Source organism: Heterocephalus glaber, unplaced genomic scaffold, assembly GCF_053883595.1.
Source record: "Heterocephalus glaber isolate CG9 unplaced genomic scaffold, H.glaber_assembly_v1.0 deba00001442, whole genome shotgun sequence".
In the NCBI taxonomy this organism is placed as follows: Eukaryota; Metazoa; Chordata; class Mammalia; order Rodentia; family Bathyergidae; genus Heterocephalus; species Heterocephalus glaber.
Window position 1 is genome coordinate 28,538,650 of NW_028258296.1, and position 23,862 is coordinate 28,562,511.

Genomic DNA, 23,862 nt, shown 5'->3' on the forward strand with positions numbered 1-23,862 from the left:
CCACCTTCCCTCTTGACCCATGGCTTTTTCTTATACTTTGGGTTATAACCCAAAATTATTTTATTAGTTTTCTTGCTCAGATTGTTTCAGCTTTGGCTGTTGGAAATCTTTCATTTGGAATCCGTGCCCCTTTAACACATACCCATCAGTAAGGTTTTTTTTTTGTACTTATTTACTTTCTGAGACTACAGGATGCTTCACACTTATCTTATTTCCTGCTCCAGCTTTAATATTAACTATTTCTCCAGAGAACCTTGGTTCATTTTGTTGGAGGATAGTACTGGAAACCAGATCTGGATGCTAGATGTATGTGCTAATTGTTCCTGGAGTGTCATTGCTTTTAGGCCCTCTTAGTTGATAATGCCAGGAAATGCATGTTTGTGTACTATCTTGTGTACATATATAGTATATCTAAATTTTTAATGTAACTGCATCTGTATTAAACCTGAATTCTTACTGATGTCTCCAAATTAATCCATTACTACATATTTCCTGCTCTCTTTCTCCCTTATGTATAAATTCCCACTCCAACAACCCTGTAGCTGCTATCTTTTGCTTAATAATTAATTTTGCATAGTAATACACAGTAGTATCAGAATTGTTAACACAATTAGGACATGGTGATTATGTACATATCTTTTTGCCTTTGGTTTAGACTCATTAGTTTAGCACTTTTCCTTCTATACCTTTCAGTGAGGTTGTTTTATACATTTATAAAATAGTTCATTCTTTTATCAGTCTGCATTCTTTATTAGAACCTCTGATTGCCTACATGGTTTTTTAAAAAAAATTGCGAACATTAAGGTTCATGCTTTGTTCTGTGAAGTTCTATAGCTTTTGCCAAATGTGTATCATATAACCAACAGTCTAATATAGAATATTTTTACCACCTTAAAAATCTGTGGCTCACCTCACACCAGCTAGCAGGGTTACTTTGAAAACAACAGAAACTATGTGTTGGCAAGGGTGTGACAAAATTGAAACCTTGTGTACTATTGGTGGGAATACGAAATAGTACAGTTCTGTGGAAAACATTATGATGGTTTCTCAAACAATTAAACATGATCCAGCAATTCCACTTGTAGTTATTGAAAAAGAATTGAAAGTGGGCTCTAAAAGAGGTACTTATACATTGGTATTTATAGTAGTATTGTTTATAATAGCCAGAAGGTAGAAGCAACCCAGGTGTCTATGGACAAATAAGTGGGTAAGTAAAATGTGCTTACAATAAATATTATTCTGCCTTATAAAGGAAGAAAATTCTTTTTCATTAAGATTATTGGTACATTTTAGGTATACATTATGGTCACATTCATCATTGGGAATTTGGACCTGTATGTGATGTATCCTGGTTCTTGTTTTTTTCCCATTTCCCTTCCCTCCCTTCAACCCCTCTACATCTCCCTATTTGCAATAGCTTTGTTTCCATTTTTTCCTTTTCTTATTTTTTTCTTTCCCTTCTCTCAAAAGGAAGAAAATTCTGACATATTCTATACAACATGGATGGATCTTGAAGACATTATGCTAAATGAAGTAAGCCAGTTATAAAAAGGCACACACTGTATGATTCCATTTATCTGAAGCCCCTAGAATAGCCAAAAACAGAAGGAAATAGAATGGTGGTTAACAGGGTCTAGGAGGAGGGAGGAATGGGGATTTACTGTTTAAAGGGTGTAAAATTTCAGTTTTGCAAGAAGTTCTGGAGATGAATGCTGGTGATGATTGTATAATAATGAATGTATCTAATCTAATGCCACTGAACTGTATGTACACTTAAAAATGGTTAAAGTGGTAAATTTTTTGTTAAGTGAATTTAATCACAACTTAAAAAACTGTACTTTTGTCCTCCTCCTTTCCCTTTAAATCCCTTGTGCTTCACTTGCTTATCCCCCTCCCCCACTCATCTTTTTATTTGTGACTTTTTATCATTCCACAAGGAAAGATGGGCTCATCGGGAGTCATTCCATATTTCCCTCTCTCCCCTAACCCCAGCCTTAGGAAAGTACTAATTTTTCTGTCTATAGACTTTCCGTTTGGGACATTTCATGTAAATGGAATCATATTATGTGTAGTCATTGATGTTTGGCAAGTTTTAATTAGCATAATGTTTTCAAGGTTTGTCCATATTGTAGCATTTATCAGTACTTCAGTCTTTATTACTGAATATTATTTCACTGTACATACCGATGAACATTTTATTAATCCTGTTTGTCATTTAATGGACATGTAGGTGGTTTCCAGTTTTGTCTGTTATGAATAATGATATAATATAATAATATGACCCATTTGTGAATGTGTTTTTGTGTGGATATTTTTATTTTGTAAATTTATAAAGGTGGAATTGCTGAGTCATTCAGTAACTCTGAGTTTAACTTATAGGAATTCCCAGATTACTTTGTATTTTACATTGCCCCCAGGAATGTGTAAGGGTTCACATTTCTACAGTTCCTTGCAAACACTTGGTATCATCTGACTTTTTGATTATAGCTGTCATAGTCATATAAAGTGTAATCTCAACTGTGATTTTGATTTGTATTTACTTGATGATGACTGTTCAGCATCTTTCATGTGCACATTGTTCATTTGTGTATCTTTGAAGAAAGGTCTGTTCAACCCAGTTAACTTTGAAATATGAACGTTTACCTTAAATTCCTGTGGTTGTATTAGTAAAATAAAAGCCAAAGTTGACAGCAGTGGTATTATATTGAGATGGTATTATATTGTGATGTTAAGAAGATAATTGTGTTTATATTTGGTATTTCTCGCCAGACTTGTCAGCCAGTCTTCTATACTAAGAGATGTCTGATGTTGGTGTAACTTAAGAAACTTAAAATCCAAGTGTAAATGTTAGTTTTGCCATCTTTTACTTTTTAAATGACACCTCTCAGTTAACTGGGATTCCATTTGGCTTGTCTCCTTTGCTTTATCTATGGATGACAGCCCTTGCTGTTGTCTGAGTAGAAAGCTTTCTTGATCTATTTTTTTTGCTGTCCTGGAGATTGAACTCAGAACCTTCCACTTTCGAGGCAGGCACGGCACCACTGAGCTAAGTCCCTGGCCCGGTAGAAAGCTTTCTTATGTTGTTAGGTCTCAGTAGTTTCAGCTCTCAAAGGCCAAAAAATGGATAGTCTAGGAGATATTTAAAAATAATGAAAATCTGCCTACCTCAAACATGACCTTTTGAGTTTTGAATTTTATTTAGAATTCTGTTAATTCCTATAATTTAAGAGATATTTTGGCTGTTCTTTGGGTCTATTCTAAGAAGAATAATGACAGTAATCTTTTGCTGTCTTATTTATGTTGTACTCATTTATGTTCTACATAGAATGTTAATTGGTTCATTAATCAAAGTTATATTGTGGTTTTCTCTCATTTTTTTGACATATTAAGAACCTACTTATGTTTATTGTAAGACCGGGGCCCTTACCAAACGCTCCGAGGAGCTGACTGCAGCGAAGAACACCCGGGAAGGAACACACCGGACAAGTTGGAAAGTAAAACAGACCTTAGTCTGGCCAGACGGCACTCCCAAACCAAAGTAGCTTAGAGAGGCCATCAGCCCAGAGTCCGAGGCTCTTTTTATAGGGGGTTGCAGGGAAGTTAACAGGTGAAATTTACAGAAGAGGGAACAAAGGTTAGTGGTCTTACATTTGTATGTTAATTAGCCTGACAAGTACTGATGGTCAGCAGATGTTTTGTAGATTGTTCTATAGATAGTGGTGTCGGGAACATCAGTTTTCGAACAAAGAGTTGAATAATTATGGCTGATACAGATCTTATCTAGTGTCCCAGAACTAACAAACATCTTTATCTATTTACTCACATTCAATCACAGTTGGGGCTAGGGGAGTTTTATGATTACAGAGTTATGCAGTCCCACATTATTTCTTGTAATTATTTTTTGCTTGGGTGAAGTGTAAATTCGTTCATTCAACTTCTGATAGTCCAGAAGTAATGATATATTTTTATAGATTTCATATCCTTTAAAGAACAATTCTCATATTTCAGTCAGCTTTTGTGGATTTGGCCAGCCTAGCCTGAATATTTGATTCATTAAATTATGTAGATGTTGGGTGAGGTCCTGTTTGTAAGACTTTACTGCTCATAGTGTTCTTATGTGGGTGAGAAATGTTGCTGTTATTAACAATCCACAAATCTAGGTGATCATTAGAATCATCTTCTGGGGAATTTAAAGGTAGTAGGAACAATATCAATTCCCAAGTCCTGCTGTAGCCTTCTGAATCAGAACGAGGCTCAGTAATTTATATTTTTGGAAAATACCCCAAATGGTTCTCATATTAAGGGATGAGAACCATTGCTTTATGTGCTAAAATTTATACTGTGTCAAGCCAAGCAGTAGAAAACACATGCTGGATGTGGCAACACGTGCCTGTGATCCCAGCACTTGTGCAGAGGCAGAAAGATCACGAGTTCAAGGCCAGCCTGGACTATGTGGTGAGGCCCTGCTTTTGGAGGAGAGGGTAGAGAAAAGTTCTAGGTTGAGCTGCATTCCCTTTCCACTCCTATTTAATTTATTTTAGTAATGCTAATAATTAATAATTATTGAATATTTACCATTTGAGGCATCTGATGTTTTTGTTATCTCATTGTGGTTTTGTTAGGGCAAGTATTTTGTCCAAAATAACTTCATTGTTAGTGGTAGAAATGATTTTTATTTTTTATTATTCAAGGTAAAATATCTATAATCTTGAGTTTACTACTTAGGTATGTATCACATGTATGAAATACTCTGAACAGTTCATCACATTTAAAGAAATATTTTGTATGAACACAATTGTTAGGTAAATAAGCAATAGGCATAGAAACAATTGCTAATTCAAAAGGTTAAAACCTGTTGTACATAGGAAATTGTACTTGGTTACTTGTAAAATAACAAAGTAAGCATTATCATTTAAGTATTAGAATTATTCTTTTAATTAAAATAAAATGTAAAGTTGCTATTAGCTTTAGTTTACAAGTTGTGAAATATAGTTGCTGAATCAGAAATCCTAACTGGAGGTTGTATGTGTGGAAATGACTTGTTTCTACATATTCTGTATATTGCCACCCTACTGAATTGTTTTTTATAGTAGTTTTTCTGTCAGTGTTTTTTAGTTTTCCTGGTATTGTAGATTAAGAGCTGCAAGTAGTGATACTCTTGTCTTCTTATTTTGCAATATTTATATCTCTAATTTCTTTCTCTGTTTAGTTTTATTGGTGTATTAGTGCCTTAAAACATCACATATTAGACCAAATGTCAACATTGTCATCATAATACACAAATAATATGTAACTGATTTTTGTTTTGTTTTGTTTTGTTTTTGGTACTGGGGATTGAATGTGAGTCCTTGCACTTGCCAGGCAGGTGGCGGAACCACTGAGCTAAATCCCTGGCCTGATATGTAACTGATTTTGTGCTCAGTTAAAACACTTTTTCAGCACTTAATAAGCTCTAAGTGCAGGATCTGCTTTGATTCTTCCTTGTATCACCTATCTAGCCCACTGTCATTTACTAGCTTGTAAACTCTGAGCCTTGCTTTCACATTTGTAAAATAGTAATTATACCTATCCTTTATGAGAGATGAAGTGAGATTATATATAAAGCACTCAACACAGTGCCTGGCACTGGTGGCAATTATTCATTCATTTTATTCAGCAGATGATTAGGTGTTGAGCTAAGCAAAAAATGTGTTGAGAGCAAAAATGTTCATGGCAGAAAGAGAGCTATTAATCAAGTAGTCAAATGAAGAAAGAGTAAGTACCCCAAAGAGAGAGAACAGAATTCTGTATAATGATAGCAACATAAAAACCTAACTTACTAGTAAATTTAGGGAAGGTGTCTCTGGAGGAAATGTTAGTAGAGATCTGAAAATTGTTTAGATCTCACACACTAATAGATGGGTGTGAGATGGCAGAAGTGGGAGTTCATGTAGAGAGTATTAGTGCAGATGTCCTTATACAGGAAGGTGTGCCGGTATTTCTCAAATGAAAACATCCAGAACATTTCATCACTATAGTTCAAGCAAAGCAAATACAAGTTGGGTTTGTTTCTTTTCTTTTTCTTTCTTTTTTGTTTTTGAGATAAAGTCTCACAGTGTTGCCAGGCTGGTCTTGAACTCATGAACTCTAGCGATCCTCCTGCTTCACCCTCTTGAAAAGCTGGGACTACAGGTGAATGCTCCTACACCTAGCTAAACCTGTTTTTGAAGATAATGAGGTAGACCACCTTTCATAGAGCATTTGCTATATTCATTTTAATTCTTACAATTTAAGATATACATATGGACATCTTTGTTTTGCACATGAGGAAATTTAGTAGAAGGGTTAATTGGCTTGCTGAAGATAACACAGCTAATAAATGGCAAAATTTTGAAGCTTGGATTCCATCAGAATCAGTGCTTTTAGTTGTACTGTATTGTCTGAATTTTGAACAGATCAATCTAATACAATGTGAAAAGTGGATTAGAGGATGACTAGAAATGACATTAAGAGATGAGTTAAGAGGCCACTGCAGTATTACAGAAAAGGTAATTGTAGATGGGAGCAAGGTGATGGCAGGGGACATGCAGTGAAGTTGATAGCATGTTATTGTACAAGATGAGTGTTCCTGGGTGAATAAATGAAAAATGAATGAATGAGTCATATATGAACATGACAGTATGAAGTCTTACTGTAACAGTACTTATAAGAAACTGCTGAATTATCTGTTGAAATAAAAACCATGAGGCAAATATAAACCTATTTAGATTTATTTATATTATTACTAACCAAGATTTTTAACTTTAGTACATGGTAGGAAAAGATGTTTATCTATAAAATATTAGGTTCTTTATGTTCATTCTGCAAACTTCTTGGTGCGCTTGCTGCCTTGAACCTCTTCTGTGTCTCATTAGGCCTTTTAAATATACAGTAACAAATTATAGTACAAAACTGTTACTGCTCCCTAGATGTGGGAGTGAAGAAAAATGCTATAAATATAAGTGAATTAAAAGAAAAAGACCAGTCATTCTAAAATTGAGACTCATACCTTTCCTAAGCAATAAAGGAAGATGGGCAGAGAGTAAATAATTTGGCATAATTAGAAAAAAATCCAAGGGCCGGGGATTTAGCTCAGTGGTTCTGCCACCTGCTTCACAAGCGCAAGGACCTAAGTTCGATCCCCGGCACCAAAAAAAAAAAAAAAAAAAAAAAAAAAAATCCATATTTCTGTTTTAAATATCATACTATCACCATGTCTTGCATTAATGCATTTTAGGGTTAAAACATTTTTATTCCAGAATGTTAAAAGATCTAATAATAACTTGTGAAAATATTCTTTTATCAGTTCTGTTCTATAATTCTTAGACAATTGATATTTATTTATTTTTATTTATTTATTTTTTTGGTACTGGGGATCGAACTCGGGTCCTTGCACTTGCGCAGCAGGCGGCGAAACCGCTGAGCTAAATCCCCGGCCCGACAATTGATATTTAATAGTTGGAAGAATTTTATTTTTTAAAATATTTGGGACACACACATTCATTTTGCCTTTAGACTAATAAGCAAACTGTGAATTAAGAATCCTTCTAGCTGGGCATGGTATCACATGCCTATAATCCCAGCACTCTGGAGAGCTGAAGCAGGAGGATTAATTACAGGTTTGAGCCTATCTTGGGCAGTTTAGGGACTCAGCAAGACCCTGTTCCATAATAAAAAAAATAATAAAAGGCTGAGGATGTTGCTGAAAGCCTGGATCTTTAGTACTATGCTCCTCCATTTTTTTTTTTTCATCTGGTTAGGGATAAGTGAAGAATTGATTGTTGGGAAATAGAAAGCTGAATCTAAAGTGAATGGCAGGAACTTATCCTCTCTTTCGCCTTTTGAGCAATTGAGACCAGGCTGAGCAAGATTAGTGTCCTAACAGATTTGGAAGCTGTGATGGTCTGGAGCAGAGTATGAGAATCTCAGTTTTGAGGAGGGCAACAATGTGGCTGGAGCGGTAAGTTAGAGCCTAAGTGGAAAATGGACAGCCTCCATAGGAGAGGGTGATGAGTTCAGTGTGTGTGAGGTTAAAGTGGGGAGAAGCTATTTCCATTGCAGTGTGTGCGAGCCCAAGTGGAATGAGGAGGGCACCCAGCCTCATGATAGTGGAACCCAGGTGGAGAGAGAGAGGGCATTGTGGATGGAGGGAGCACAGTGGCATTAGCCTGATGAATACCAAAGTGATGGCAGCAGTGATAGTTTAAAAAGTTGTGTGAAGCTTGTGTACAAGTAGGAGATGTCACCTGAGTGGGGCATATGAGCAGTAGCAGTGGGAGATTGGTTACACAATAGGAATTATTCAAATGAGTAACTATATTAAGGGTGCAGGGAGCCAGCTTTTTTTTACCATTGGAGAAAGAGATTACAAATATTGAAAAGGTGTTCTTGTTAGATTGGAATTGGAGATACTGATGTTAACTCATGACTTTCGATACATAGAGATTCATCCAGAAATAAAGAGATGTATGTGTGTATGTCTTCATTGTCCTCCTGATCTGTTTATTGAGAGGGCCACAGAATAGGGGTAACCCAAATAGCATTGAGCATACCTAACATTCAGATCTTGGCTTCTGATTACCTTTATTCTCTAAAAGAAACCAGGATTCCTTGGGAAAAATAGCTGCCTTCAAGCTAGTGCAGGGAAAGTACAAAATGAATCTTTTGGCAAAAAGTAAGGAAATAGTCAAAGAATGATGGGAACATGTCATACACACACACACCCTGCATAAAGGGGCTCCCACTGTCCAAATAAGGGGCAATGTGAACATCTAAATAAATAATAATTGTGAATAAATGGGAAGCCCAAAATCCATACTGATAAATATATAAATACATTGAAAGTCTGGTGAAGAAAAAGATACTTCATAGTCTCAAAGTTAATCATGAAGGGAAAAAGAGTTACTTTACATTGGAGAAGGCTGGCAGTTAACACCTTAATCAAATGATCAGTTAGCATCATCAGTAATGGGACAAATTGAACTCATGTGTCTCTTGATTGGATGTAACAAGACACAATTTCTGTACCTAGAACATAATCTAGATCTGTGGGAGTGGTAGACAAGCTGAAGTTGGTGGTCATTCTACAAAGAAACTGTTTTGTAACCTTCAAAAGCATGAAGGCCATGAAAAACAAGGTTAGACAGAGGAACTGTTTCAGACCAAAGGAAGCTAGAGAGACATGACAATAATAGTAAGTAACATCATTATAAATCTGATGCTTTTACCATGTAAGATGTTTCCCTTGGAACCATCCCCAACTCCCTTCCCCTCTCTCATTTTGCTGCATTTAAATGTGTCTAATAATTAGGTAGTAGAGCTGCATCGATGTTAATTTGCATATTTGTAAATATCCTTGTTTGTAGAAAGTGTACATTAAAGCATTTGGGGGTGAGAAAGCAAATGCAAGGTATGAGAGATAGAGCAAGTACTGTACAGAAAAATGACTTATTGGAGAATTTGCTACTAAAGGAAGCAGAGAAATGGGGGCTAGATTGAGGATGCAGGCTGTTTACAAATGAGAAGGAATGGGAAGATGATAATGCAAGAGGGTACAGTTTCAAAAAAAGTGTTCTAGAGTAAGAAAAAAGGCAAGAGATTCAGCACTCGAAGTTCATCTGGGGAGCAGTGAACGATGTAATTGAAAAGAATGCAATATACGGATACCAGGTGTTCTAGTGCCGTTTGCTGAAGACACTATCTCTTCCTCTGCTCTTGAATTGAGTTTATATTCTATAAAATGCTGATGTTAAATGATCTTTCAAAACTCAGTGGACCATATATGTGTGGTTCTATTTCTAGATTCTCTGTTTTATTCAAATGATCAATATGTCCTTCCTTACACCAACACTGCCTTGATTACTGTAGCTTTAGAAGAAGTCTTAAAAGTGGGTGCTAAACGTCTTCCAACACTGTTTGTGTTTTTGTTTTTGGCTTTTCTGGGTCCTTTGTACTCCTACATAACTTTTAAATTTCAATATCCAATTCTTCATTTATAGCAAGTATCCATAGACCTGAATTTTTATATATACCTTGTGTTTTCTAATCCTGCTAAATTCAAGTACAAGTTCTAGGGGCTCCTAGAGATTTCTTAGTATTTTCTCTTTGGATGATCATTTCATCTACATATAAAGATTTTGCTTCTGCCGTGCCAATCCTATCCTAATTGTGTCATTTTATTGCCAGACTATTTTGGTTTAGACCTATGTTTCAAAGTCTAATGGACAGATGAAGAGTAGGCATATCTGCCCTTGTTCCCGACTTTAGGGAGAAAGCATTGTATCGTCTCCATTCGTAGGAGTCTTTGTTGGAAGTATGGAGTACATGTCTTTGATCTGTTGAGAAGGTTCTGTTCTACTTCTAGTCTCCTGATAGCTTTTACCATGAACAGCTGTAGAATTTAGTCCAATACTCTTTCTCCAACTAGTGACAGGATCATATGGCTTTCTCCTTTCCTCTGTTAAAATGATGACTTTTGGGGGTGGATCTTCTAATGCTGAACCAACACTGCCATCCCTATAACAAAACCACTTTCTCCATACTGCCAGATCTGACTTCTAAGCGCTTGTTTTGTTAAACAAATTTCTATCTATATTCATACTTTTTTCTTCTATTATCTTTATCCAGTTTTAGGATTAGCACAATGTTGATTTCCTAAAATGAGGGGAGAAGTGTTCCTTCTTTTTTCTGCTTTAATTGTTTGATATAATTTATCAGTTAAAATGTTTATGAGCCTGCTGTTGTCGTATAGGTAGGTTTTCAAGCTAGGAATATACTTTTTTTAATAGGTGCTATTCAAATTTTATATTTCCTCCAGAGTTAGTTTCATTAGTTTGTCTTCTAAGTTACTTCTTAGAAGTTGTCAAATTTATTTCAAAAAAGATTTTTGTAATATGCTTTCTATATCCTTTTAAATTCTGTAAAATCTGTGGTAATGTCTCCTAGATCTTAATATTGTAATTTAAAAAATGTATAACTGATATTGTGTAACAGGAAGAAAAGGTCTAAAAGAGCAGGGGAATTGGGAGGGGTAGGGGAAGGGAAAAAAGTGAAAGGAAAAAATATGAGAAGAGGAAAAAAATGGAAACAAGGTCTTTGCAAATAGGGAAGGGTGGAGGGGGTGAAGGGAGGGCAAGGGAAGGGGAAAAAAAATAAGAACCAAGAGACTCATGTAATGGTACAAGATCCCAATGATGAATGTAACTGTATTTTATACCTAAAATGTACCAATAAAGTTAATGGGGGGGGGAAGAAAAGAATGCAGATTATAGGTTTATTGTTTAATAAGAGAAAGATGAGTATTAATTGGCTTCCATTTCTGTTTTTTTTGTGTGTGTGTGTGGTACTGGGGATTGAACTCAGGACCTTGCGCTTGTGAGGGAAGTGTGGTGCCACTGAGGTAAATCCCTGGCCCTTTGGCTTCCATTTCTGTGACAAATACTTGAGATTAAATCAATTTAAAGAGAGGTGTAAAGATTTGTTTTGCCTTGTGCTTTCAGAGGTTTCTGTCCATGGTTGGTTGGCTTGTTACTTTTGGGCCTGTTGCAAGGCAGTGTGTCTTGGCAGGGAAGCATAGTGGAACAATGCTGCTCATCTTATGGTGGGCAGGAAGTAAAGTGAGAGAAAAGGGCCAAGGTCTTCATATCCCCTTCAAGGTCATACCTCCAGTAACCTAATTTCCTTCCACCAGATGCCACCTCTTAAAGGTTCCATTACTTCTTGGTAATGGTTCAAACTGACAACCAAATCTGTGGCATTTTGGGGACATTTAAAATCTAAAGCATAACAGTGAGGCAATTATCAACAGATTGATTCAGTTTCCTAGTGAAAATAGAGTCTAAATTAGCTGAAGGTGAGGAAAGAAGTCTTACTGCATTTTTCCTGAGAAAGAGGAAGTGGCAAATAAGTATTGTAAAGCATAGAGTGAGCAGGCAGAGAACATGTAATGGGATCAAAGGGCCTCCCTGGAGGCACTCACAAGGTTATGGAAAAAAGAATTTTTTTTTTTTGAAGAGAGACCTGTCAGTACTGGTTTGAGGTTTTCTCCAGCTGCATTCAGCTACTCAATATGGGAATAGAAGAGGTAGACAGGTGGTTTTAGCCGTTTCAGATTTTGTGAGAAGTGTAGTAAAATGAGAGAAGAATAAGGGAGTTGAGAATGCTTTCAAAGGAGTGATTAGACACTTAGTGATTACAGTAAGTCCTGGACTTACAAATATTGGAGTTGCAAACTTTACCAGGTGCACCCTGTAGGACTCACTTTGTTGAATTTTGAAAGAATCTGACTTAGGGATGTTCTCTTGGAAGGGAACTTGTTCATAAATGGGGGATTTATTGTAGCCCCTGGTTGTTATGTCAGAAATGGGGTCTTTTCATTGACCTATTTACTTCTGAGACTCTCAGGAAAAGAGATAACTAGTTTTAATCTCCCTAGCAACAACTAATCAGACTTTCTGTAAAGTGTTTACTTTTGCTTAGTACATTAAACAGTGCCTGGGAATCCAAAAAATTCTTCCCTCACATAGCTTTTATTTTGAGGGAGAAACATTAAGTAGTATCTCTGGATATATTATAACTTTGAAATTATTAAATTCTATAGAATTATTAAATTCTGCTATTTCACTGTACCAAAAATATTCAGAGGTCAAATATCTGCCTTTCTAAAGGTCTCAATATTCCCCTCTCATTTCCAATTCCAAATTTTGGCGTCTGTTATTTCCTTTCTAGCATCTTACCCAGAACCTAATTAACCTATTTTTTATCCTTTGAATCTAACCTAAAACTCTCTTGGCCTTTTCTTGATGTGTGTGCCCCTTAGACAATGAGACCTCATAAATGGCAAACCCTGCTTCTCCCACCTTCCCTTCCCACTCAGATCAGACCTTGGAACATTCCTGTTTTCCTAGTTTTCAAATACTTTTTGGGCTTCTGGTCTCTAAAGTACCCACATATCTTTTAGAAGAAATATAAACCAGGATTTTTAAGTCTTGGCACTGTTGATATTTGGGTTGCATAATGATTTGTTGAAGGGGAAGAATGTATTTTGTACATTGTGAGATGTTTAGTACCTTCCTAGTCTTTATTCCCTAGATATCAATAGCAGTCCCTTTCCTCCACTGCTTGTGACAGCCAAAACTGTCTCTAAATGTTCCAAGATGTCCCTTGGTGGGGAGGGATCAAGACTGTTCTGGACTGAGAACCATGTTGTAAACTGATTATTTGTAAGTAATAAAGGCTGTGTAGACTAACTTTTATATGTTTATCTTCAAGTCTGGCATACATCTGCCTATATATAAACGCTTTCTCTTTAAATCTCCATTGCTCCAATGTATTTGTTATCTACTACCTTCATCGAAGGCTAAACCAGTGGGGCCTGGACTTTAAACCTCCAAAAATGTGAGCTAAATAAACTTCTCTTCAGGGTGGCTGATCTCTCATATTTGAATATAGTAACATGAAGCTGACTAACACAAAATTCTTTTGGGAAATCAAGTTGAGTGGTGCTTGGGATTCAGATATCTTGTTTGTCTGGTGGACTCTAACCAAAGAGTGAGGTATATGAAGAACAGTAGTAGCCCAAGAGCTACATAGCAATTACATGAGTGTGTTTGGGAGTGAGTGGTCATATTTCCATCCAGGGAGCAGAGAGATTGTGACGGGGTCCCACAGTCCCCTTTGAGGGCGTGTATCCAATGACCTAAGGATCCAAAGGTTCCACTATTTCCTAAGACCACCATAAGTACCAGGTCTTGACATATGAACCTTTAGGCATCACTCAGATTATACTCAAACCATAGAAGACTTCTGTCTGGAATCTTTTTGCGAGGCAGTACTGGGGATTGAATGGAAGGGCACTCTATCATTGAGTTATGCCTATCCCTTTTTATTTTGAGATAGGGCCGCACTAAGTTGCCTTCTGTCTGGAACTTTCATTGCCCCAACAGACTAGATTGGACATTACTGCTACCAAGCACTGCTTTAATTACATCTAAGCTTAGACACAGTATGGATCAATGTCCCTAAACCCAACTGTACATCAAAAATTGGGCACCTAACCCCAGAAATTCATTTAGTAGCTCTGGGATGAGGACCAGGATTTATTACTTTTAAAGCTCACTAGTGCTTCTTATCTAAAGGTCAGTGTTTGAGAATCTTTACTTTTGACAGTGTACTTTAAACTATTGATTCTCAAACACCGGTCCCACAATAGTTGTTACACCAGTATTGTATACGTTGAGTAAAGTAAGTACTATATGGTGAATTATTTTTTACATATTTTTATTAGTACATGTTTGTAGTACAAATGGCCATGTAAATTCACAGTGGTATTGTTAAGAGTTTGTGTTAATGTGCAAGAGAATTCATTTACTTGATACTTCCCACCAATATTGCCATCACAATAAGTGATAAATAAGAAATATATATAAGAATGTATATTTCTTATATATATATCATAGTATGTATCACAATAAGTGATAATATAAGAATGATTTAAAAATAGCTAAATCATGCGCAAATTTGTGTGTATTTCTCACTTTTAGATCATGGAGACTTCTGATTAGATTAAAAAATGCTTTTATCATGTAAAATTTACTTTAATTCATTAATTCTATTAAGATTTTCCAATACTTCTTATGAAGATAAGCCATAAAATTCTGTCTGCGTCATCTCTGCTTCTTTCCAAATATAATAAAGCATATGTAGATAGAACTAAATTATCTCAACCTTCAACTATAATTATGTGGTAAGAGTAGTGTGAGATCACTCTTTAGATTTATTCCCATGAATATACCAACACCTAAGTATCCGTCAGATTAGATTAGACCCAGGAAGCCATTTGCTTTCTGGCAACAGTGTAAGACTATTTACTTAGCTAAGTGAACTGATTTCAAGCAGGGAAAGCTAATTAAGACTGCTGGATCTTTGATTTAGGTGTATTACTTAGCTTTGTTATCTTGGGCAAATAGTTTCATCTCTATGCTTCTGTTTCCACATCCATAAATAAGCTGATCTTTGAAGTTTTTCCTAGACACAAAGCCCTCTGATTAGATTTCATACGTCCTTTACACTTACAGAATAGTTGAAGAGTCTCGAAAAGGGAAAGGCAGTCTAGAGTAAAAAGAAAAGTGAGTCCAATGGGCTAGAAAGCCAAGAAATCAGAGGGAGTACACAAAGGGATGCTTTTAACTAGTTAAAACTAGAACAGTTCTCTTCTTGTTAGTACTGTTCATGTTAAAACTATGAAAACATACATGAAGACAAGTCCTGCTCTTGATTCTCCTTTTTGGTAATTATGTTCTCTGGTAGGGTTAGAATGTCAGCTCCAGGGGTAAGTTACAGCCATCTTTTATTATCTATGGTTTCAGTTACCCATGGTCTAGAAATACTAAATGAAAAAATTTAGAAATAGTTCATAAATTTCAAGTTAATGCCATGCTGAGTATGAAATCCTGTGTCATTGTGCTCTGTTCTTCCAGAGGATATGCATCATCTGTTGGTCCAGCGTTTGGCAAATTGCTGCTTGGGTAACATTAACCATTGAGATTGTTGCACATGCATTTTCAATTTTTTACTCTATAAGGGCCAGCAGTGTGGTGGGTTTTCTGTTATATACCTTTCTGAAAATAATTTATAGAAAACCTTTTATGCGATTTGTTCTCTAGAAATTTGTAGCTTTAAAAAGAAAAAAAAAACCAACCTGGCCTAGTAGCACACACCTGTACTCACAGTACTCTGGAAGGCTGAGGCAGTAGGATGGCAAGTTCCAACTCCATTCTGGCAATTTAGTGGCTCACTGTCTCAACAGAAGTGATAGAGCTGGGTGTGGTGGCATATGCCTGTTATCCCAGTGCTCAGGAGGCTGAGGCAGGAGAATCTCTTCAAGTTCAAGGCCAGTGAGCTACACAGTGAGACACTGTCTCCAAAAAAAGTACAAAACCCCCAAATAAAGTAGGTAATGGGGGTGGGTATTTGAGCTCAGTGCAAAGATCTGGGTTCATTACTCATTACCAAAAAGAAACTGTCAAGTCTGACTCATCCATGAACCTCATCATTTGCTTTCTGTTTTATACATAGTGAATTTTAAAAAATAAGCTATATATATATTTTTTTTTTGTCTAAAAAGGTGGCCACTGTTTCAAAAGTTGTTACATTGAATGTGGAAGGGCATTTGCTAACAGGAAGAGGTCATGTTGCACATCTCAGAAGGTTTTATCATTAGTTAATAGTCCTTCATTTTTTAGTAGAATTGTAGAACACACAAGATTTTTGTATACTTTGTATCATAACCATTTGGTTGATAAGGATAGAATTTAGAAAATAACCTGTTTTTGGGTAGTTACCTCTGTTACTTTTTAGCAATGAGAACTATGGACTTAGTTATATTTTTCTGTTTCATCTGGGCTGATTTTAAAATTAGTAATGAAAAATTACATTATTTTCTGAATTCCTCTTTTTGTTTATGTAGTTCTGCCCTCCTGGTTGCTTTCCCTCTAGCTTTTAGGTATCCATATCTGATTTAGTTACTTTTCTCTTGTTGCTAAGACAAAATATTCAGCATTCCAAGTTAAAGGAGGAAAGATTTATTTAGTTTACAATTTGTAGAGGTTTCAGTCCATAATCAGCTGGCTCCAAGGCAGAGTGGAACATGGCAGAAGGACAACAGTTCATATTAGTGGAAGACAGAAGAAGCAACGAGAGGCCTTCCCCATGTCTTTCTGCTCCTTTTATTTTATTCAGACTATTGGGATTAGGGTGGTGCCAAACCAATCACTCACATGTGAATGGTTTAGTAATCTCAGGCCCTTAATCCTAGCATCATACACTCTAGATTCACCCACCTGTGACCGCATGAGGCTTTGGGGTGACATCTAGATCCAAACCATAACAGTATCCTACCTGTCTTTTAAGACTGAGTTGAAAATTTGTTTCCCCATAGCTAACATTACATTGAGTGGTAAAAATGAGTTTTTCCTGTAAGAAATAGAGTAAGACAAAAGATACCCACTTTTATTACTTGTATTTGACATAATGTTGGGAGTTACTGAGGAGTTTTGGCTAAAAAAACAAAAACAGGCACTCTTTGGACAGAAAGAAGTAAAATTATTTGTTACATGTTCCATGATCTTATATTTAGGAAATTTTAAATGTTTCCTAAAGAACTTTTAGAATAAGTTAACTCAGCATGCTTTGAAGGGCTAAAAAAAAAAAAAATCAATGCACAAAAGTCAGTTGCAATTTTATACACTAACAATGAACAATCTACAAGAGAAAATAAGAATGGCATAAAAATATTTTGGGCTAAGCTTAACCACGGAAGTCAAACACTTGTACACCGAAAACTTTAAAAGAATACTGAAGGAAGTTAAAGGCACAAATAAATTGGAAGACAGTCGTGTCCATGTATTGGAAAATTTAAGAAGTTAATAATATCTAAAGTGATTTATAGCTTCAGTGTAATTCCCAGCAGAATCTCAGTGATGTTTATTGCAGAAATAGAAAAATCCATCCTAAAATTGTATGGATTCTCAAGAAGAATAGACAAATGAATCTTGTAAAACAAAGAATAAAATTTGAGTGTTCACACTTCGTGATTTCAAAACTTGAGTGTGATGTTGGTATAAAGACAGACATACAGACAATGGCATAAGATAGCCCAGAGTAAACCCTTGTATATATGATCAAATGATTTTTGGCAAGTGTGCCAAGACCAGTGGGAGAAAAAGACAGCCTATTCAGCAATGAAATTTTCAGCTGGGAAAATTGGTGGCGTACAGTTTTGGTTTTGTTTTTTTTTTGGTACTGGGGATCGAACTTGGAACCTTGCGCTTGCGAGGCAGGTGGTGGAACCACTGAGCTAGATCCCCAGCCCACATTTTTGAGTTTTTTTGAGGGTCTTGATAGGTACCCAGACTGGCCTTGAACTCACTGCAGTCCTCCTGCTTCAGCCTCTCAAGTACTGAGATCATAGGCGAGTGCCGCCAAGCCTGGCTGGAAAGTTAGATCTCTACATGCAATTAGACTCTTAACCTTAAAATCATATACAGAAATTTACTTCAAAATGAGTAGTGAGCCAAAGACCTAAATATAAGAATGAAAATTTAAAAACCTCTTAAAAGAAAACATAGGGGGAAAAATTTTATGATGATTGATTTGACTGATTTTTTTTGATATGACATCAAAAACATGACAAAAATGAAGCAAATTGGATTTTATTAAAATTAAAAACTTTTGTACATCAAAGGATACTGTCAACACAGTGAACCCACAGAATGGGAGAATGTATTTGCTATTCATATACTTTATGTTACTATCCAGAATACATAAAAACCACATACTTAGAATATCTTAGTCCATTTAAGAGATGGACAGATTAATTAGTACCCCAGAATCTATACAAATGGCCAGTAAGCACATGAAAATATGTTCATTATCACTAATTATTAGAGAAATGCAGCTCAGAAACACTGTAAGGTATCACTTAACATGGCTATTAGCAAAACAACAGAAAATAAAAAGTATTGTCAAGTATGTGGTGCAAGTGGAACCCTTGTACATTCTTGGTGGGAATATAAAATGATGCGGCTACTGTAAAAAACTATGGTGATTTCTCAAAAAAATTAAGCATAGAATTGCCTTGTGAATCTTACATTTCCGCTTTAAAAGAGATGTACATGCATGTTCACAGATGTGGCAGCATTAATCACAGTAGCTGCAGTGTGGAAGCCACCTGAGAATGAATGTCTTGAATTACTGTATTGGAGTTAGGGTGGGAGGGGCGTTGTGCAGTTACTGCTAATGACGGTGGAGATGACCATGGTAGTGAGTTGCCGAGGAAGAAGGAAGTCTTAGAAAGTTAAAAGTGTCCTTAAAAATTGTGGTAGGGATCATTTGGATAAAGTTTGAAGTCGCTGTGAGCTTACCTTAAAATTTAGTTAAAATATTAAGTTAAAAAATAGGTGGGTTTCTCAAATACACAACTTTTAATCTGTTTTTTTAAAAATTGAGAAAACCAATGAAATTTAGTTGATTTTAAAAAAAGAACTGTACAATACTCTTCAGTTTTCTTTGGGTATAGATGTCGCTGATTGACCCTGAATTAATTGGTTTTTTCGTTTCTTGAGACTTAAAAAGTTTTTGTAGTCCATTTGAGTTAGAGGGAGAAAAGTCAGTTGTGTTAGATCTTTAAAAATGTTTTTGGTAGTAGTTTGGTATTCAGAAGGGCTGGAGAAACTTTGGCAGAAAATCAGAGCCATAGAGTGAGCTGAAACTAGGACAGCAAAGTCCTTATTCTGCCTTTTGGTTTAGGAAGTCTTTAAACAGTGGTGTCTCTTGGTGCTTTACCAGAAGTACTTTATTGGAACTTCATTCGGATGCAGGACTGAATCAGTGTAATTAGAAGGATTGCATATTAGTGACTTCTAAAAAATACTTGTAACATTTTCTGATACACAGTTGTTCTAAATTAAGTTACATTAGAGATAATACAGATAAAAGTACAAGATTGTTGTCATATTAGTATACATTACAGTATGGTAAAATGCTAGAGCAACATATAATTCATTTGAGTTATGCTGCATAGTGTGGCCATTTAAGTTGGTGCTGATACCACCTTTAATTTAGAATATTTTCCTTGTATTCCCAAGTAAATAAGGTAAAGTAACTTTTAAGTATTTTTCAAAATTAAAAAGAAGCACTTAGGGTTGGGGATGTAGCTCAGTGGTAGAATGCTTGTGCCCTTGGGTTTGGTCCCTAACACCACAAAAATCAGACAAAAACACTTCGGGAATGCTTGAAGGAAACAGAAAATAAGGGCTTTCTTAAATATGAGATAAGATTTAATTTAGGGCACACCATTGAATGATTCATTTCACAGAAGCCGTGGTAAAAATGAATGTAGGTGAAGGAAGTGAAAGAATAATTGAGGTGAGGAAGTTGGATTCAATTAGTAATCTGGAATTAGAGCATTGCTAAAGGTAGAATAGAGAAGTAATGATAAATTGTTTTGATGATTTAAGTGTTTTATTTCTAATCCATAAATTTTTAAAGAATAACTGCTTATTTTTGCTTCTGTAGTTTGTCTTTGTCTTTTCCCCAACCTTTCACAGCTCAAAGTATTTCCAGGCTCAAGAGTGGGGAATTGTGTTGTCTGAGGCTTGAAATTACATGGAGACTGGAGGATATTCCCTTTGAAGATTTTAAGACTTCATGACTTTGATTCTTTTATTTTATGGACTTACAACTTTATACTGTGGTTGTCAAAATAGTCCCTCCTTTTCCAGCTATCTTTTTTCATGTTTCTTGTTTTGATCTTAAAGGGAATGGTCACTAAAGTCTGAATGACCTCTTATTAGGAATGTTGTAGACAAAGTTTAAGCATTGAATGTGTGCTTAAATTGGGGAATTTTTAACTTTGAGATTTTGATATTGTTTCCTATGACCAACAGACTTTTCAACCTTGTATTTCCCTTTTTCTGAAAAAGTACCTCATTATTCGTAACAGTTACACATTTGGACAGTTATAAAACTGGCAGTGACTTTAAGAGGTAGTATAATCTCATCTTGTTTTAGTTATCAGCCAGCTGTGGGAAAATCACTTAAATATCATCAGTGTCCATATTCATTAAAACAAAAATCTGGGACTACTGCTTAACAAATAAAATTAATTACTAAATTTAACCCAATAATGATGGTTATAAAAAGAAAATGAGCTTGGAATGAAGTGGTGTACAAGTTTCTTTATTTCAGAAACTTGGTATTCACATTTGTAAAATGCCCTCTCTGTCAATAAGGCTTTGTAGGTAATGTCTACTAATATATGCAAAAACAGAGTTTTCAAGGCATAATATAAATCGAATTAAGTCAGCAATTAAGTGCCTTTTATGTGCCAGGTTGTTAGATTATGTTCATTTTATTATCTCTTTAATGGTTTTAACGTTGTTTTTGAATCCCATTAATACATTAAATCACTGTGCAAGATGAAGCTATGTATTTCATTGACTGGTTGGAAACTGGTAAATAACAATAAAAATAAATTTGTACTTTGTGATGTTTGTGGTTTCAGAGTAATAAGACAGACCAACTTTATGATTGATGTTTCTTTGCTTTTTTAAAATTGATTTTGGGTTTTGCTTACAGATGACTCAAGTAAAATTAGAGAATTTAAAATGAACATTTGTTCACTATTTTAATTTTCAAGTGTGAATCTTGCTTAGATTGCTTACTGTTTACTTTGCTTTTTTGTTTTTTATATGACTTGCTAAGTTGCTCTTTCAAAATTAAAATTATTCAACTTTAAATGTTTAATGTTTATGATATTAATATATTGCAATTAATGTGTCTAGTTGAAAACCCAGATGGATTAAATGAAATTTACTTTAAAAATAAAGAATGCTTTTTGTATTTTAAGTGTAAATATTAATATATAAACACTCATATATAATGCATAAATTAATAATTAACTCTTAAATATTTATGTAACTATATATAAACTTACTTGCAATTTGTAGATTTGTTTGAGGTAAAAAGAAAACCTTTCAATGTGGTGATATGATAGCATTTAAACTTTTCTGTTTCAAAACTTGTCTTATAGAGATACTTTGTCATTTTAGTTTGATGGCTTCCCATCATGGCTAACAAAACAGTGACCTTGTTTGACTTGTACAAACTTGTATGGTTTACTTCTATGCTGTGTTTTAAAACTGATTGCAATTTTTAAAATTAGGCTTTATTTGGGATTTATTTTAAAAGCCCTAACCTTAGTTATGTATACTTAATACAGTTACACTTCTGTAGCATTCTCTACTTGTATAATTGTCCAGTGATAGTCTTGAATATTTAAATCAACATTAATATTTGTTAATTAAAAATAAATTTAAAATCTTAAAAAGAATTATATCCAAAGAGATTTTGTAGCTTTGTTACTTAACCTTTGTAACTGAAATTTGAAATTTAGCAGTATTTTCTAAATACTCTTGATTATTTGAGCTTGTGTACATTTTTAAAAAATGGTAAGCACCTTAGTTTAAAAATACCTTTGGAATATGAATACATAGATATAGTATAGGCCAAGGTTTACCCAATGAAATTATAGCATGAATAGCTGAGTATTGGAGAAAATAGGAATGACATTTAATTTCTTAAAATTATCTGATTGAAGTTGTAGATACTAAATCCTTCAGATAATTTAATTGTTCTGTGGGAATACTGAAAGAACATAAAATAGATAAAGGGGAATGTGTAAATTTGGAGCAATATATTCTGTTTAATTTGGGAGATGATAAACAAATAGAAAAGTGAAATTTTGTGTAAGCACCTGAGATGGAGAGAGAACAACATTGAGAAGAAAAAAACCACAGTAAGACTATGTCAGTAGGGTAGATATGACTCAGTACAGAGCAAATAAAGGATATTTACAGGAGACTTCAAAAAACACACAAAGTGGTCCTCTGAGGTAAGAAGAGAGTCTAGAACTTATATTTATTATTTAAAAAAAAAAAGAAACAAGGCACCTTTAAACTTGTATTTAAAATAGAAATTGGCACTGTTTTAGATTTTCCTGTGAAGAAACCAAGAATTAAATATAATACATATTATAATGTGAACATAGGCAAACAATGAAAAATGGCCAGACTTATGGTTTTCATCTTAATATACTTGAAAAAAAATTTCTTTTGAGACAGAGTCTCACTATATAGTGCAGGCTGGCCTTGAACCTTTGGTGGTCCCACTTTCTCAGTCTCTTGAATGCTGGGATTACAGGTGTGAGCCATCATGCCAGGCTCAAAAAAAAACCTTTTTTTTTCCTTAAATTCTTTTATTGGTACATTTTAGGTATACAGTACATTTACATTTATCATTGGGTGCTTGTACCTGTACATGATGTATCTTGGTTCTTATTTTTTCCCCGTTAGCTGCATGCCCTTCACCCCCTCCACCATTCCCTATTTACATAGACTTATTTTCCTTTTTTTTTTCTTTTCTCATAATTTTCCCTTTTCCTTCTTTCCTTTCTCCTTCCCCTCCCATCATCCCTACCCCTTTGGACCTTTTCTTCCTATTTCAAATTATCAGTTTTTTGTTTTAATCATTTTAATCCTTATTTACACTCTCAGTTTCTCACACTAGAGAAACTATTCAGTATTTACACGTGTGTCCTATTTATTTCACTTAAGAGTATGGCCTCAATATGCATCCATTTAGCTATAAATGTCTCTAGTGTCTCATTCTTTATGGCTGAGTAGTACTCCATTTTATAAAAGAACCATATCTTCTTTATCCAGTTTCCAGTTGATGGGCACTTGGGCTATTTCCAAGCTTTAGCTGTTACAAACTGTGCCGCAAAAACAAATTTTTTTAACAAATTACAGTGGCTGTGTTATTGTATGGACCAGAGGGTGACCCCCCTCCCCCGAAATTACTGGGATTATTTGAAATACGGCCACTGATCTATTGCTGTTAGGAATAAAGCCTGCTGTGTATTTTGTGCCTTATGATATGATAATATGATCATTCTTAGCTTATCATCATAATTTTAATTAGCAAAAAGTTTGAAAAGTATCCAGACCCATGACCTCTGCAATTTTTGATTTTTATAGTCTTGTAATAATGAGTCAAGACTATATCAAATTTCACTAACTTTAATGATAAATGTTTGCAAGCCCTTTTTAAAAATTGTGATTAAAATGTACCATTTTAAGTGTACAGTTCACTCAAATTATCATTCACATTGATATGCCACCATCACCACCATTTATCTTGTACTACTTTATCTTTCCAAACTGAAACTATGTACCCATGAAACAATTCCTTAGTCTCTCCTCTCTTCAGCCCCATAACCACCTTTCT

The 23,862-nt window shown here is 35.1% G+C and overlaps 1 protein-coding gene across 9 annotated transcripts in view; it reads left to right on the forward strand.

Annotated features, from left to right (window-relative positions):
* The window catches only part of Fnbp1l (formin binding protein 1 like), a 138,817-nt gene that overhangs the window by 22,264 nt on the left and 92,691 nt on the right, over positions 1-23,862 (forward strand). The gene's annotated exons all lie outside the window — the stretch shown is intronic.